At 31.5% G+C, this 15972-nt stretch overlaps 1 pseudogene; it reads right to left on the bottom strand.

The window, feature by feature from the left end:
* Positions 1–682: 682 nt before the first annotated feature.
* LOC145241852 (U2 spliceosomal RNA) lies at positions 683–839 on the bottom strand (annotated as a pseudogene).
* Between the last annotated feature and the right edge of the window lie 15133 nt (positions 840–15972).

Raw genomic sequence — 15972 nt, 5'->3', positions numbered from 1 at the left:
CATTTTACGTTTAATTAATATAGAAAAGTGATCCTATCCTTTTTAAAACTATCGTTTCTTAAACAGACGACGTAAGTTGAGATTCGAAACTCCAAACTTGATCTCTAGTGAGCAACCTTCGAGAGGCACGTTGGAAATTGATATATTTACGATAATAAAAGTCTGAAAACATCTACACACGCGCATGGTTCCGATAACTATGACCCTTAGTGAATTTTGCGATATTTCTACCCGAAGGAATTAAATATTATTTACTGAATTGTACGTGTTATACCTCCTGGGAAACACAGGTCAAGGCAATATCACTTCTATGTGGTTTCGTGTTCTATGTTAAGACTTGAGGCGGTACATACACAGAAAGTCACATACGTTCTCATAACTGCCTTTTATATTAAAACAAGTCCGATAGCGATTAGTCGCGTGCTCTCGTGTAAGGGTTGACCAGGGGTGACTACACAACTGAATGTGTGAATGTAGGATTGACATGAAATGTTTAAAGATAAACTAAAATGACCGAAAAATGGGCTGAAATGACTTAAATAAATAAAATGTGGATGACTTAGAATTACTTTAATGAACTTAAGGATGAATTGAATGATCTTAAGAATGACTTAAATGCTTAAAAAATAACTGGACTCCTTCAAAAACAACTTGAATGATCTGCAGGATGACGTGAATGGTTTTGAGACTGACTGGTTGTAAAGTGGGTATAATTTTACATTAAATTAATACAGAAAAGTGCCTCCCCCACTTTATATCAGAAAGTTACAAACATAAGTACAGCATGTAGTAAGAACAGATACTACTCTTTGACCTTGGCCAAAAGGCCAAGAAAAGAGTATTTATTTGTTCGCCCACCGAGCCAATTAGGCACAAGGCCGAGTTTTAATGTGAGGAGTGAAGGGAAAATTGGGACCAACTCACAGGGGAGTAGGGAAGCTGGATAGTGACAATTGGTATGAAGATTGACCAAGGTATTATATCTGAGGTTGCCCCCATACATGGTCTTTGCTTGCAGCATCTGCCGGAACAGATACTACACTTTGTTATAATAATTTTTTTATTCACAGGAAAAAAATACATTAGTGAAAATGAACAAAAAACTTAGGCACAAGGCACGCTCAAAAAGAAGGAGGGATGGTGAGATTGGTTGATTCATCTCGTTCCTATTGGAAATTTTAAATGATTTTTCTCTCGGCCAGCATATTTAATCATGGATACCATTTTAAGTTTGTATTTATGTGTGTCAGGTGGGAGGGGGCTCTTCCTACTTAAACCCAATTTGAATTTTTTTTATATATCAAAAAATACAAAAAAGATAACAATATTAATAAAATGTAATTTGTGTCGAGGGACATGGAAAAAAAAACCGGTTACTAAGACCCTCCCAACCCTATCTGAAATGCTAGACCACCCGTCTGACTCTGGTTTGTAAAGGAACCAGGGTTTCGCTGACAGCCTCTAAATGGAGGGGGAAGGGTTGTGTCTTTAGTAGGGCAGAAAAAAATTGACGGTGAGAGCTGGGTTTCGAGAGAAGGGGGGCAAAAGAAAGAAATGTTGTTTTTGGAGGATGGGGGGGTCTTGGAGGCTTTCTAATAACGGAAGAAAGATTTATTCGGCTAGCTGAAAGGCTGAAGAAAGTAGAATTGGAAAGGGGGGGTCCGACAGAAACCCTAGAACCGAGTGCTCCACACCTAGGCAGGGAACACGTATTCAAATTTGGTCCCTCTTCGTACACACAAACTCACTAACTGTAGCCATATTCTTTCAAAAGCCACGTTTTGCGGCCTTCTTCTGTCGCAGCTGATCTTTACCCGTAGTTGGTGTTTAAAGAAAGCGATTAGATCCTGATCAGAAAAAGACAGCACCCCCGGCCATCTTGCAGTCTCGACGTCCAAATCACCATTCTCCCCACGGCCAGGATTGCGATGTAGACCATTTTTCTCTCCCAGTCCCACGGCGGCCTCACGTTGTCAACTACAATAGATACTACACTTTGATCTTGGCCACGAAAGACCAAGAAAAAGCTTAAAAAGCTAAGAACGCAATCTATTCAGAACATACCTTTGATCTTAATTAAAAAGGTCAAGCACAAAAGTGTTATGGGAAGACCGACCGACCGACCGACCGTGCGACCGACCGACCGACCGACGAGGTGACTTATAGCATCGATTGCACCCGACTCAAAATAGCAGGAATTGGGAATAAGTTGAATTATGAGTTAATGTATTTTTAAAAATGAGCTTAATATAAAAGCCACATCTTCGATCCATTCATTGAAAGTTTAATGGTTTCGATTGATACGTTCACCAATAATAAAATATTATTTTCACACGTACACGCCATGCAAGAAGCTTCATACATAATAGATTCAAAAGTTTTCATTTTTATATTGTTAAGCTACATAAACTAAACTAACTGTTGGTTGCCTTGGACCATAATATAAAACCATGACATGAGAACCAATAAAAAATGTGGCAATTTAATACTATTCAGGAATGTAGATAAGTCATTATGTGTTCAATCTAAGTCAGTGGATACCAAAAATATCTTTATTTTGTTATTATTGAGCAAAATATGCTATTGACAAAAGTGTAGTAATAGTTTGGTTACATAGATTTCCGACTCGACGATAAAATGTTTACTGGAACACATAAATATGAATTACTTTGACAGTAATATACAAGAAATTGGAGACTACGTGTTGATTGAGGTTTTAAAAAAAATGAAAAGTCGTCCTTCGGAGGAAACTGGTTCAAGGTTCCTCGACTTAAAACAGCTTCAGTATCGGCAATGGTTTTCGCCGTTTCTTAAACTTTTTTTCGCGTACGCTTTTATTAATATACTAGCATGGGTGCCGGCGTTGCCCGCGTATTTGGAAATGTATGTTGAGCAAAAAAATAAAAATAAAAATTGGTAATTTTTTTAAACTTTGATCCATATTATTACCCCTTAAAATTTATTGTTTTGGGCTACAAAAGTTAAATCAATGTTCAATGAACCTATATCTAAAATGTGAAGTGTTTAGACCGAAAATTGTCGGAGGAGTTTGGTAGAGTTCTCAAAAGTCAAATCGTTGAACTCTGACCCCTTAATCGCCCAATTTCTGGCCGAAAACCGATCAGATCGATTTTCCCAAATCTCAGTATTCTGTATATCAAATTTCGAGTCTGTAGACTAAAAAATGACAGAGTTATTGCGTATGGAAATGTACATACACAGATACCCAGACAGACAGAGAGACAGACACTTCACTTTATATATATATATATATATATATATATATATATATATATATATATATATATACATAGATAGATAGATAAATATATTTTTTAACAAAAATATATACGTATACATAAATATATATGGAAACAATTTTGTGTTTACTATAAACTTTTGTCGCAAATAAGTTGCAAGTATAAATCATGTAGAATATCTGCATGAATATAATTTGAGGTAATAGTTTTCTAGTGAATGCAATTCCACAACCAAGATATAAGAAAATGGTAATTTATTTTTAAATAAATAGAGAAGAGGGTTTTTATTATGAATATCGATGCACACAAAAGAAAACCGAATTTATAGGAATATAGATAGATATTTGTAATTTTCTGCGATTACTGTTGGAAGTAATATTAGCGTCTCGCTTAATGCAGCCTGTATAACTTATTCATAATTCATTGTCGGGGTTCTGGTCATCTTTGCATACAATCTCTCCAACGCTGATCTTTTAATCTATCTATATATCTATAAACGTGTATGTGTGTGTATTTGTACATTTCCCTACGCAATAACTCTGTTAATTTTTAGTCTACATACTCAAAATTTCATATACAGGGTACTGATATAAGGGACACTCTATGGGATCGGTTTGGGGCCAGATATTTTGCTGTTAAAGGGTCAAAGTTCAACGATTGAGAACTCTACCAAACTCCTTCGACAATGTTCGGTCTAAATACTTGAAATTTTAGATATAGATTGATTGGACATGGATCTAACTTAATGACTTGATATGAGCCCAAACCAATAATGTTAAGGGGTCATAATAGAGGTAAAAATTTTAAAAAATTGACCGTTTTTGTTTGTTGTTTTTTGTTTTTTTTTGCTCAGCATACACCTCCAAACACCCGAGCAACGCCGGCACCCATGCTAGTATATTAATACAAACAGCATTGCCCAATCACAAACACTGAACGATTTCTGAATTTGAGAGGTGTGATTGTTATGTGGAGAAAGAGAATTATATTAAAATTGAAAATTATGATAAATTCATAGCTCGTCTTGTTACACTTAAGTACATTGTCCGTGACCGAGTTCATCTCACTAGAGTTCTACGCATGCGCCTGCTTAAGTTGTAAGCCGAAAAGTATTAATATGTACTGCTTCCGTAGTTTTTGGAGTTTTGCCTACTTTTGACCACAAATAATATTTTTAGCCTTCCGTCCACCAATAATTCCTATTTATTCGGTCAATGTCATAATATGGCTTATTAAATGGTTTTATTATGATAAACAATCGCATTTCAATAACTCAAACTAAACATTAACACGCTAGTACATACGACAAAGAAGGACATTGGCTTGTTGAGATCGGAGCATTTAAACGCATTAGGGAATTTTTGTGGGGTACACATCACTTCTATTTTTTTAACTAAGTAGAATCAACCGGCCCTATAATTACCACTTCTCATCAGAGACTAGATGGAAACATTCATACCATGTTTAACAGCATGCTACGAACACATTCCTTTCATAACACTTTAGTGGCTCCTGTATTCTTTATGATAAATACATATTATATTATACACTTTACCCTACATGTAGTTTCTTTCATTTGTAACACCTAGCACGGGTCTTCAACAGAAATAGATCACCATAACGTTCGAATTTGATAATGCTTCCTGTCAGTTGAGCGATTAGTATTATGTATGTTGCTTTAGCTCATGAGAGGAAGGTCGAGATAGAGGATGGGATTTTGATATAGAAAGACAGATACGTATATACATATCAACATACATATAACAATATGCAATTTTAACTAAGCATAGCTACGGTAAAACTAAGCCAGAAAGAAGACACGCATCTTAATTGGCATCATTTTGAGACATGGGTTATTTTCTTCTTTTAAGCAAAGAATGAGGTGAAGAGCTAGAGTTCATATCAAAAACTTTTCTAAAACCACAGATTATGCATTTCATTTCTTTCTTTATGCAGAAATCATTTCATTTCAATTCTTAAAATGGTGATATCCATTTTTAATCTATTTTTTATTATGTGTTTTATTATGAAGCGAATTCTGATTATGCTGTCTGCAGAAAATGCCGTCTGCTCCGAATCAAAGGTAATTACCGCACGACCGACATTGGTTCGTTTCAACTGAAAACATTTTGGTCACAATTTTCTTCAGCGGGATTAAATCAAAAAAGAAAAAAATCCGCATATGTATTCCATTCTTTTTTATTTCCTCTTTATCAAAAGAATTTTGAAACATGTTATCTGTTTTTACTCATAAACTGTTTCTTATAGAAGCAGATCTCATTATAAAGGAACATGATTATAGCAATACATGTAAACTACATTGCGCATCTTTCAATTAAAAAAATAAACTTTTGTGTGTACAGAAAATATTAAAGAAGAAAATAACTTGTTTGTAAAATAGTTCAAAAGATATTTTGAGCATTTTCATATTTTTATGATTTTTCTCGTTTAGATTAATATATATTCATATAACAATGGTTTTTAGATAAATCTAATATATACATTTCGTTGATTTCCAAATTGCTCATTTACAACCGGTATTATTTTAAATATATAAATAATATTCAAATGGTATGATCCTTTTTAAGAATAACACATAAATATCACAAACTCAAATAGCATTTGGATATCTAAAAACATACGTTACGTTAATGAATATGGGGACTAAATACGTAATCCTGCAAGCAGACTGAAACGCAATCTGTATTGTATTTCGATATTCTCCTATATATTCAATACAATTATAAGAATCGCAGGTTTAATATGGGTAAATAAACATTAAATATAATAAATCAATTACATAAATTGTGTTTCCACCTTAGAATGGGATACGTTGAATTAACTTATTCTTTCTAAAAATTTTGGATACGTATTTGATAATCAGTCTGATTTGTACTTTGTGGTTGACAAGACAAAGTGTGGTTATGCTCAGTCTAAGGCATCCTCTGCCTAGATTTATCCTATGCTTTAATAAAAGGGTTATTTTTCGCTAATACCCTGAGGCACCTCCACCAAGAAAATAAAGCCAAGATTATTCAAGTATTTTTCTAAGCTGGAGCGCGCTGAGCTGATAACACAGGCTTTGTAACTAAACCCATGACGTTATCTAGAACCTATTGGAGGGTATAGAAATAAAACAGGATCATCAAAAAAGATAATTAAATCAGCAAATCAAACGTTTATGCAATTAACTCATCAAAAGTTTATTCTTTTCATGCTTTCCTGGATTTTGTCAATATTTTTTACAAAAAAATATTTTACTATCGTTAGCTGTGAAGATTTCACAGCAGCATTTTTATTTTTTTTACAAAGCCATCACTTATCGGGGCCCAAATGGCACGTAAACGTAAAGGTAAATGAGTGTACAGTAGTCAAAGGGCAAAGGTCAAAGAGCATATGTCGCAGTAATCGTTAGAAGTTTGAATTTGATAAGTTGTATTACTTCATAGAATGGCTCATAACGACCTTGTCTACATTTGACTTAAAACATCCAATATTTAGTCAGTTGGAAAACAGGAAAACATCACAGAGTTAAGCAGGCGTGCAGTTCTAAGAAAGAAGCTTTCTTCATGGAATCTACGTTTAGGCGTAGGCACACGTAAAGTGCGGGGAAAATTATTTATATTGGTTTCACCTACATCAGTGCTTTTCATGAAAAGGGTGGGAGGCCATAGATTGGAGCCCAGTTAAGCACTTGCCATGAAAATAACGATAAAGCAGAGATAAGCTTGAAACTTCTCTTCTTTGAGAATGAGGTTGCATGGGAGAGAAAAAGGCGTCCCCCACTAGACCCCGAAGTTTATATTGAACTATGCCAAGGTAGGATAAACTGCTTCAAGTAACTCCCACCATAATGTGGTAACAGTATTTTATCCTTGGGCGTACTTGTCTCTTCTACAGAAAGATAATTTCATCAGCAGTGAGATATGAATATATGTTATATTGATGCTAAACACTCTTTGCACGGTCAGCGAAAATGCACACAGAACGATATTATTGCATTCCTCTTGTTAAAACTGTAAAGTATTTATCTAAGTAATCTGGTAACTGCAGTGTCAGAATATGTCTGGGTATTTCGGTTTTTCTACAGCTTTTATATATAAGACTGTGACATATCTCCTATATATGGACGTTCGGTGCGAACGAACACCCCGCGATGTTATTATATTATCTTTAAATAAAACGAATTCTATCCTTGGATCTTAGACAGAAAACCAAAACTAGTTTACATTCAGGAACAGCCCTGAAGTGTCTTAATTTATTTATTTATATTTTTACCTTGCCTCTTCGATGATCTTGGTTCTTGTTTACTAAAAAGGAAGATAGAAGGTGATACCATGATTCATAATTAAATTAGCGTACCTATATACTAACTTAATATTCGCAGTGTGTTATCTCATCTATCATCTTTTTTTAATAATTCGGATCTCATAATCAAATATTTTGTTATCTGAAAACCGTGACACACGTGTGGTACGTATGCTAGAGCACTACGGTCTTAATATAAAGATAGCAATCATGGAATTGTAATGAAAATCATGTAAGATTTTTTAGATAGAAAGGCAATTACAAAAAAATATCAGAAATATTTAATTATTAATTACTTCTTTATATACTATTTGCTATCCAGCATTAGCCGTTACCTCGGATTTTTAAATATTCATTAGAATTTGAGCATATCTTCCCCAAACCTAAGCCACCTTAATCTTGTCTAATAATTGATAGATGCCTATTTGGCAATACCAATCGTTTTAGATGGATAGATAGCGACACCTGCCAAGGAATTCCTAAAAATGCAAAATTAAATGATCTTATATCCCTTTATATGATTATGAATAAAAAAAAATTGGGTTTTCTGATTATTTAATATTACCTTGAGTAAGCCGTCTAAAAAAGACTTAGATGAATTTGGCACAGGAGATGAAATTATTGTAACGCCTTCGTTACATGTCAACAGTCGGGACAATTACGCTCTGTTAAATTATATCCTCAACTGAACTTTAATTGAAAGCAAGCACATTGTCGAAATGTTCGTTTGGTCCGTATACTTATCGGGAGAAAAAATGTTGCTTGACTTTACACTGCACTTCTAAACAATATATATATATATATATATATATATATATATATATATATATATATATATATATATATATATACATATATATATACACATATATATATATATAGATATACATATATATATATATATATATATATATATATATAGTATTCCATGAGCCACGACATTTCTCGAAAATCCCGAACATATTTGCTTTCAAAACCACTCTGCATAATTCCGCTCACGTAAATAATTTGGTTTAATTTCGATTCATATGTTAAACGATTTCGTTAAATTATATTTAAAACCGGTTTTGCAGTTTAACATAAATTATAGACAAACGCCCTGCCTAATGTAACCTTTTAACCATACATACATTTGTTTTATCATGACCTTATCTGCTAATAAATAAACAGTACTTTCGCTAAAACTAGATAATTTACTCCATTTTTTACGGATTATTATCTGTAACTGTCGATTATTTTTTTGATTTAAAAACCTACTTTATTTTCACTACATGTGTAATCATCTAAGGAAACAAAAATATGTGAAACATACCATTTTCTACCGAATGTATTTTTTATTTTCATATTTGTCTTTATAAAATTCTATTTGAAATAAATTTTTGAAATTTCTATACTTTAACTCTAGCAAATCTGCACTTAGTAGTAGTAAACTAGTACGACATCTACGGTTGTCCTTCTTTAAATATTTAAAATTTGTGCAGATTAAGAATTTATTACTACAGAGTCAATTTCCTAATTTTAGACAATATATTTTTGTTATTTCCAAAAAAATTGAAATAACATATGGCTTTGGTGGGATGAACTAGACTCCAAACGAAAACATATCGCTTACCAGCTTTATTCTGTACCATATATTTTAACAATATACATATAAAAACTATAATCATTAACATAGTTTAACATAAACATGTATATTTTTGCATGCGTCGTTGAAACATGTTTTACCAGTTTACACCTACTACATTCTGTTTTAATTCTCAGCTTGTTACAGTTATTTGTACCAGCCACAAAAACAAATTCATTCCATGGATCGAATAATAAGCTTTCTCATTCTAAATAATTCTTAAATATTTTTACTCTTCAGAATTTTCTGTATGGAAACATTTATAATGTAAATGAGCGAATAAAATTGGATCCGTTTTATATTTTGGAATAAATAGTTCGCGTTATTTTTTCTGGTTTTATCAACTCATTGATTTGTAAGATATTCATCTTGTAAATACGTTCACATTTAAATATTCCTTTCAAATAATTAATACTTATGTATCTATTTACTAAAAACATGTCTTTAATTCAAAGTTTTACATGTGCCTTTTCAATGTTAATATGAATTATTTTTCTTTCCACATAAACTCTTTTTACTGTAATGTTTACTCATATGCAAGTCCTAATAGATTTGCATGTACCAGCGGCATTCAAAATGAAATGCCTCTTTTTTATTATGCCCCAATGTATCATAGCGTATTGAAAATTACATTCTTACAATAACTTAACATGCATTCGTGATTTAAAACTTTCGTCTTTTTGTTCCAGATATTGACGATGTTAGACTATTAAAACCACCTTGTCATCAGGAGCAGGTTTCCTCCATTAATGCCTATATGCCTACATATGAACTGCTTACCATTCCTTGCTACCTAGTGCACGTTTACGAAACCTATTGAGCTGATGTTAGCACTGTTTCCTTATTGGTTTGTCGATATCAGAGTTGCTACAGAGATTTGAATGATAAACCGCGCGTCACATGTCCAAGCACAGTTAACATTCAATCGTGGGAAATAGTGCGTTGAGAATGGAAGGGACTATTTAGACAAGTAAATTGTGGAACAGAAAGGGTCATTGTATTGATACAACACCAATCTACGAAGCTCTTCAGCTGTTTTTAGTCAAATAAAAACAAGATGTATTGCTTGTTGAACGAGCCTCCCAAATACTCTTTAACTAGAGCTTAGCAGTAAAATAAAAATACAGAGAGGAACGGTTCGTTATTAATTTTCGATGCAATTAAACGGAGAATTTATCACAAGAGTGAAAAATAAATACTTCGTCAGAAGTATATTGTCAGACGACTTGTCGTTGACATCTTCAGGAGACAATAGAATTCTGTCTTTAGACTATTAGTTAACCCGTTGAAGCATATGCTGTGAATATACTAGTAATTCTATCCGTGTGTCTGCTATTTTGTTGTAAGATTACGTATACCGATATTAGCTGTCTTTTGTAACATGTCTCCGAATCTGACTACTAGCAATTATAGATTCTCAAAGGGCGGAGTCGAGAGCTTACATTTTACTAATAAGTTACATCATATTACACTGATCTGTATAAAATATGGTTATTTTCAATATGATAATCTAGTACTTATACTTTTAAAATTAACAGATTATTTTATATTCCCTCCAGAAAACGGCGAGGAAAGAACCCCGCTGTTTATTAAATCCGCGTTTATTACAATTCGTAAGTTTCCTTTTTTAATCATGTTCCTTATTTCTTCCCCTGTTTTAGCTAATGCTTCTATTTAGTTTATTTTAGTGTCCGTTCATCTTTCCGCATAAACTTTCGCATTCTTCTTTAATTTTATTTTTCGATTGATATTTCCATAATTTCTTTTGTTTTGCTTTTTTCGTTAGTTATTTATATTTATTTTATCTGTTACTGTTTGCGTTGCTTTGTGGTTTTATATTGTCTCTTAATCCTTTTTAGTTGTTATTCTTTCTCGGTTATATCTTTATTGTCCTATTGTATCAATCATTTTCTGCAAACTTTTTGCATTCCTCCACATTAGTTTTAAAGCGTTATTTAGTTAATCGTCCATACTAGAGTTTTCTTTCTTTATCTTTTCTTTCGTACAATCTTGTTGCCTCTTCCGTCTTTGTTTTATCCGTATTCCTATTACGTTTCAATGGGTTATTTTTCCTTTATTGTAAATATTTTCGTCTGTCTTTCTATTGGACATTTCTTTCACTATTCATTGCATTCATTCATGCAAATGTCCATCGAATTTATCAGTTGACAACCAAGCACATTAATTTGGTCATTAATTGTTTCAGGATCATCCAAACGTGTATAATGAAGAAAAATTCTAATTTTTTTTCGCAAGTATTATCAAACAAATTATAAAGATAAAATCTTTATATCTCATAACCGAGTATTCGATTATTTTTTTCACTTGGAATCCCTTCAATCATGCAATATTCCAGGTTAATTTCAGTTTATTTATTTAGAACAAGACTGTGTATTATTATGAAGATAGCAGAAACGGAATTTTAACTATATATAATATAAGGCAATGCATACATATGCAGTAGAAGCATGTTCTTATAAAAAATAATCGCTATTACACTTATACTAACTTCCTTCTCCATACCCAGAAAATTGGTTGTTGCTAATTTCCTGAAACCTTTCTAGTTAGAATTGCTTACGAGGTTGCTCAGATATTTTTATAGTCCAAAATCGCTCGTGTAAGAGTGCTTTCTTTTAAATTAGGCCTTGTTATATGTGTTCTTTATTCTTTCTTCTGTTAATGATTTTCTTTTTAGATTAAGAACCAGCTTTGTGTTTGAATTTGTCCTCATGATGAAATGTGTGTTTTTGCGTGTGTGTATAATGAATTGCCACTCCGTTATGCTTATAAGAAAAACTTGAGATAACAACTTTTAAGGACAGGAACAAAGTATTAAATATCAAACAAGAAACTACTATATCCTACAAACATTTCAAAATACATGGGCTTAAATAACTCTAAGATATGAAGATCTGAACTGCTACAATAGCAACGGCCACCATCCTACTTCCCCCCGCAAAAGAACAGGATAAGTAAGGTACTGATTATGATTATGATTCTACCAAAATTATTACATAAGTAGTCCGTTAATATTCTATTTTCTCAAGAAGTATATTACTAATCTGCAAAAAATACTTGTATAAATATAGTGAAATCACACGAATGATCAAGAAGCTAGGCGAAATTCTAAATAATAGATATTTGTGGATGTATATATATATATATATATATATATATATGTATATATATGTATATATATATGTGTGTGTGTGTGTGGGTGTGTATATATGTGAATATGTATGTGGTGTATATGTGGATATGTGGATATGTATATATGTATGTACGATGTAATGAATTGAATAAGGTAAGTAAAATAATAATAAATAATAATATAACACAGTTGTATTCCATTTATATGGTGTGAATGTCCGGGGCTTATTGTTATATATCGTTATATATCTGTAAAACATGGAGGGAGTCGTTCCTTGACCTGCGAATAGAACTATGGACTTCAATGGTCATTATCTACTAGTTTTTTTATAGAGAAAGCGTACAATCTACGAGAAATAGCAAGTGGGTGCGCGCGCGTAATATAATTGTGTAAACTTCAGTGAAGGTATATGCATATAGGGTGTTGGTAAAAAAGTTATGTATAAAATGCGTTCATATCTATATCTCTATATATGTATCATTTATGTGTGAGTGTGTATGTATGAATGTATATATTTATGCGAACTATTGAAATCGGCTGTCTCATATAAGCGTATTTATTCAATGGGTTTACCATACTACTGAAGTTTAAGTGCACTTTATTAAATACATTTTTGACCATTAATAAATATAAAGTTTATAGCGTATTAAATTAAATATATAAAATTAACTATGACTAAGAAGAAGATGAAATAGTATAACAGACTACAGATGCACGAAACCGTAGTTATATGATACATATATGTATGTGTGAGTATATAGTTATATGTATGTGTCTATATGTGTGTATATTTATATGTATGAGTGCGCGGTTGTTCCTGTATATATGTATATTTATGTGTATATGTATGTACATGTATATATATATGTATATATATATATATATATATATATATATGTATCTATATAGCTATGTATGTATATATGTCTTATGTGCGTATTGTGTATATATCTTTGTGGGTTTATGTATACATGTATATGTATGTATGTATGTGTATGTATGTATATATATAAGGTATATATATATGTATGTGTATGTGTGGATGTCTGTATATATGTATATATATGTATATCGAAAGATAAATGGGATTATGATCGATAGGTTTTAAGTTTGTTTTTAGATATTTTTTTAAAATGCTAATTGATAGTTTATTGCTATAATCACAGTGGTATATAATTTTTATATATCTATTCGTATTGCTTTGTTCTTCCACTAAATATTCCCTCACAAACTTACGTAGTGGGTAATGGGTTGAAAATACGCTATATTTTATACTAACTATTGATTAATCACAGTTAGGTTTGCATGTTTGTCTACGACACTAATTATTTATATGTTTGTACGTATATATAAATATATATATATTTATATATATATGTATATATATATATAAATATATATATATATATATATATATATATATGTAATTTTTGGTTCGTTCCAAGTTTATACAACTATATTTCTACGATAACAATTTATTTGAAATTTTCAGACAGCCAATCTTTAGAGCCGAGGAATGTTTTTTATGTTATTAAAATAAATTTACATCACCAATTATTAAAATATTAAATAAAATAAATATATTTTCGTAATCCGTTAGTGTGAACCTGTTTTGTTGATAGAACTGAACTTCCGGTTCGATTCATTTCACACCCACGAATGGACGAAACTAACTAGAAGATTTCATTTTCTGTTTACTCGATAAGTAAAAAAAAAAAACATGATTCATTTGTTTATCTTACAAATGTTTTAATTTAAGAATTTTTCTTTATTATATCAGGAAAAAAAAAGTTTGTCGCTTGCTTTTTGAGTCGAAGACGTTTTTATTGTTTTTGTATTTTTTAATTTTTCTATATAAGAAAATATGAACTTTTTATTATTATTATTAACACTATTGTTTGGTAAAAGTACAGTTTTTTTAGAAAGAATTTTACGGATTGGTAACTTGCTTAAATAATATTTGGTGCTAATGTAGAGAGTGTTCCGAGCTATTTTTAAATCGTATTTTCAGGTTTAATTAAAGTTTTATTATATGTTTTTTTTTATTCAATTGTAAGGTTAAAATACAGATTAGGTACAAAACACCCTCCCCTCCCCATGTTAAGAATTGCTTTTTAAATAGTAACGTTATTATTTCAGCATGTATCACTCTCTGCAGGAGTACCGTACTTAACCTAACAATTTAATAAACAAAACATGGTACTTTTGCAGAGAAAGTACCGTGCTAAAATAATAACGTTATTTAGAAAGCCATTCTTTACATGGGGAGGGCGTTTTGTAACTATTCTATACTTTCACCTAACAAATTAATAAACAAAAATGGCACTTATGCAGAGAAGGTACCGTGCTGAAATAATGCTATTAAGAAAGTCATTCTTAACATGGAGAAAGGGAGGGTGTTCTGTAACTATTTTATACTTTTACCTAACAATTTAATAAACAAAAAATATTACTATCGTTATTTAGAAAGCTATTCTTAACATGATGAGGGACTTTTGCATCTATTCTATACTTTCACCTAACAGTTTAATAAACAGATAGTACGTATGCATAGAAAATATCGTGCTGAAATAATGTTATTTAGAAAGACATTCTAAACATGGGGATGGTATTTTGTAACTATTCTCCCCTTTCACCTAACAATTTAAAAACAAAACATGGGACTTATGCAGAGAAGCTCCCTGCTGAAATAATGACGTTATTATTTAAAAAGCCAATCTTAACATGGGAATATGGGTGTTTTGTAAATGTTTTTGACTTTCACTTAAACATTTAATAAACAAAAGTTAAACTTAAGCAGACAAGGAACAGTACTGAAGCATTAATATTATTTTGATAGCTATTCTTTACAAGGGGAGCGAGGCATTTTTTTAAAACTGTTCTGTACTTTCGGTGCTAATGCAGAGAGTCATCCGCGCTATTTTTTAAATCGTATTTCCACGTTTAATTAAATTTTATGATATTATTTTATTCAATTGTAAGGTTAAAGTACAGAATATGTACAACCCCCCTCCCAATGTTAAGAATGGCTTTTTAAATAATAACGTTATTATTTCAGCACGGATTACTCTCTGCATGAATACCGATTAATGTTTTGTTCTTTGCTTTTTTTACTGTATTTTTTTAAGAAAACCTTTTTAACAAAAATTGAAAGTACACGTTTTTTCTTTTCTTTTTTTGTTTTTACAAAAGTTGTTTTCATATGAGAAAATATGAATGCTTTTTCTTCATTAAAGAAATTGGGTACTTGTGCACCTATTGATCCGTACTGAAATAATTACGTTATTATTTGAAAAGTCAATTGTAAGGTTAAAGTACAGATTAGATACAACCCCCTACCCCATGTTAAGAATGGCTTTTTAAAATAATAACATTATTATTTACAGAAGTTGTTTATATATTGAAAAATATGAATGTTTTTATAGAAATAGGGTACTCATGCACTTATTGATCCGTGCTGAAATATTAACGTTATTATTTAAAACGCCATTCTTAACATGAGGAGAAGAGGGTTTTTTTTATACCTATTCTGTACTTTAACCTTACAATTGAATAAAAAAAACCGGAAAATTTTTAGATTAGGTTCACCTCCACAATTTTGTTTTAAATGACGACTTTTGTAGCTTTCA

The sequence above is a fragment of the Euprymna scolopes genome, chromosome 20, assembly GCF_053919585.1.
Source record: "Euprymna scolopes isolate OS-2025 chromosome 20, ASM5391958v1, whole genome shotgun sequence".
NCBI lineage: Eukaryota > Metazoa > Mollusca > Cephalopoda > Sepiida > Sepiolidae > Euprymna > Euprymna scolopes.
Note: the sequence above shows the minus strand (reverse complement) of the source record. Positions and strands in the feature narration are given on the sequence as shown.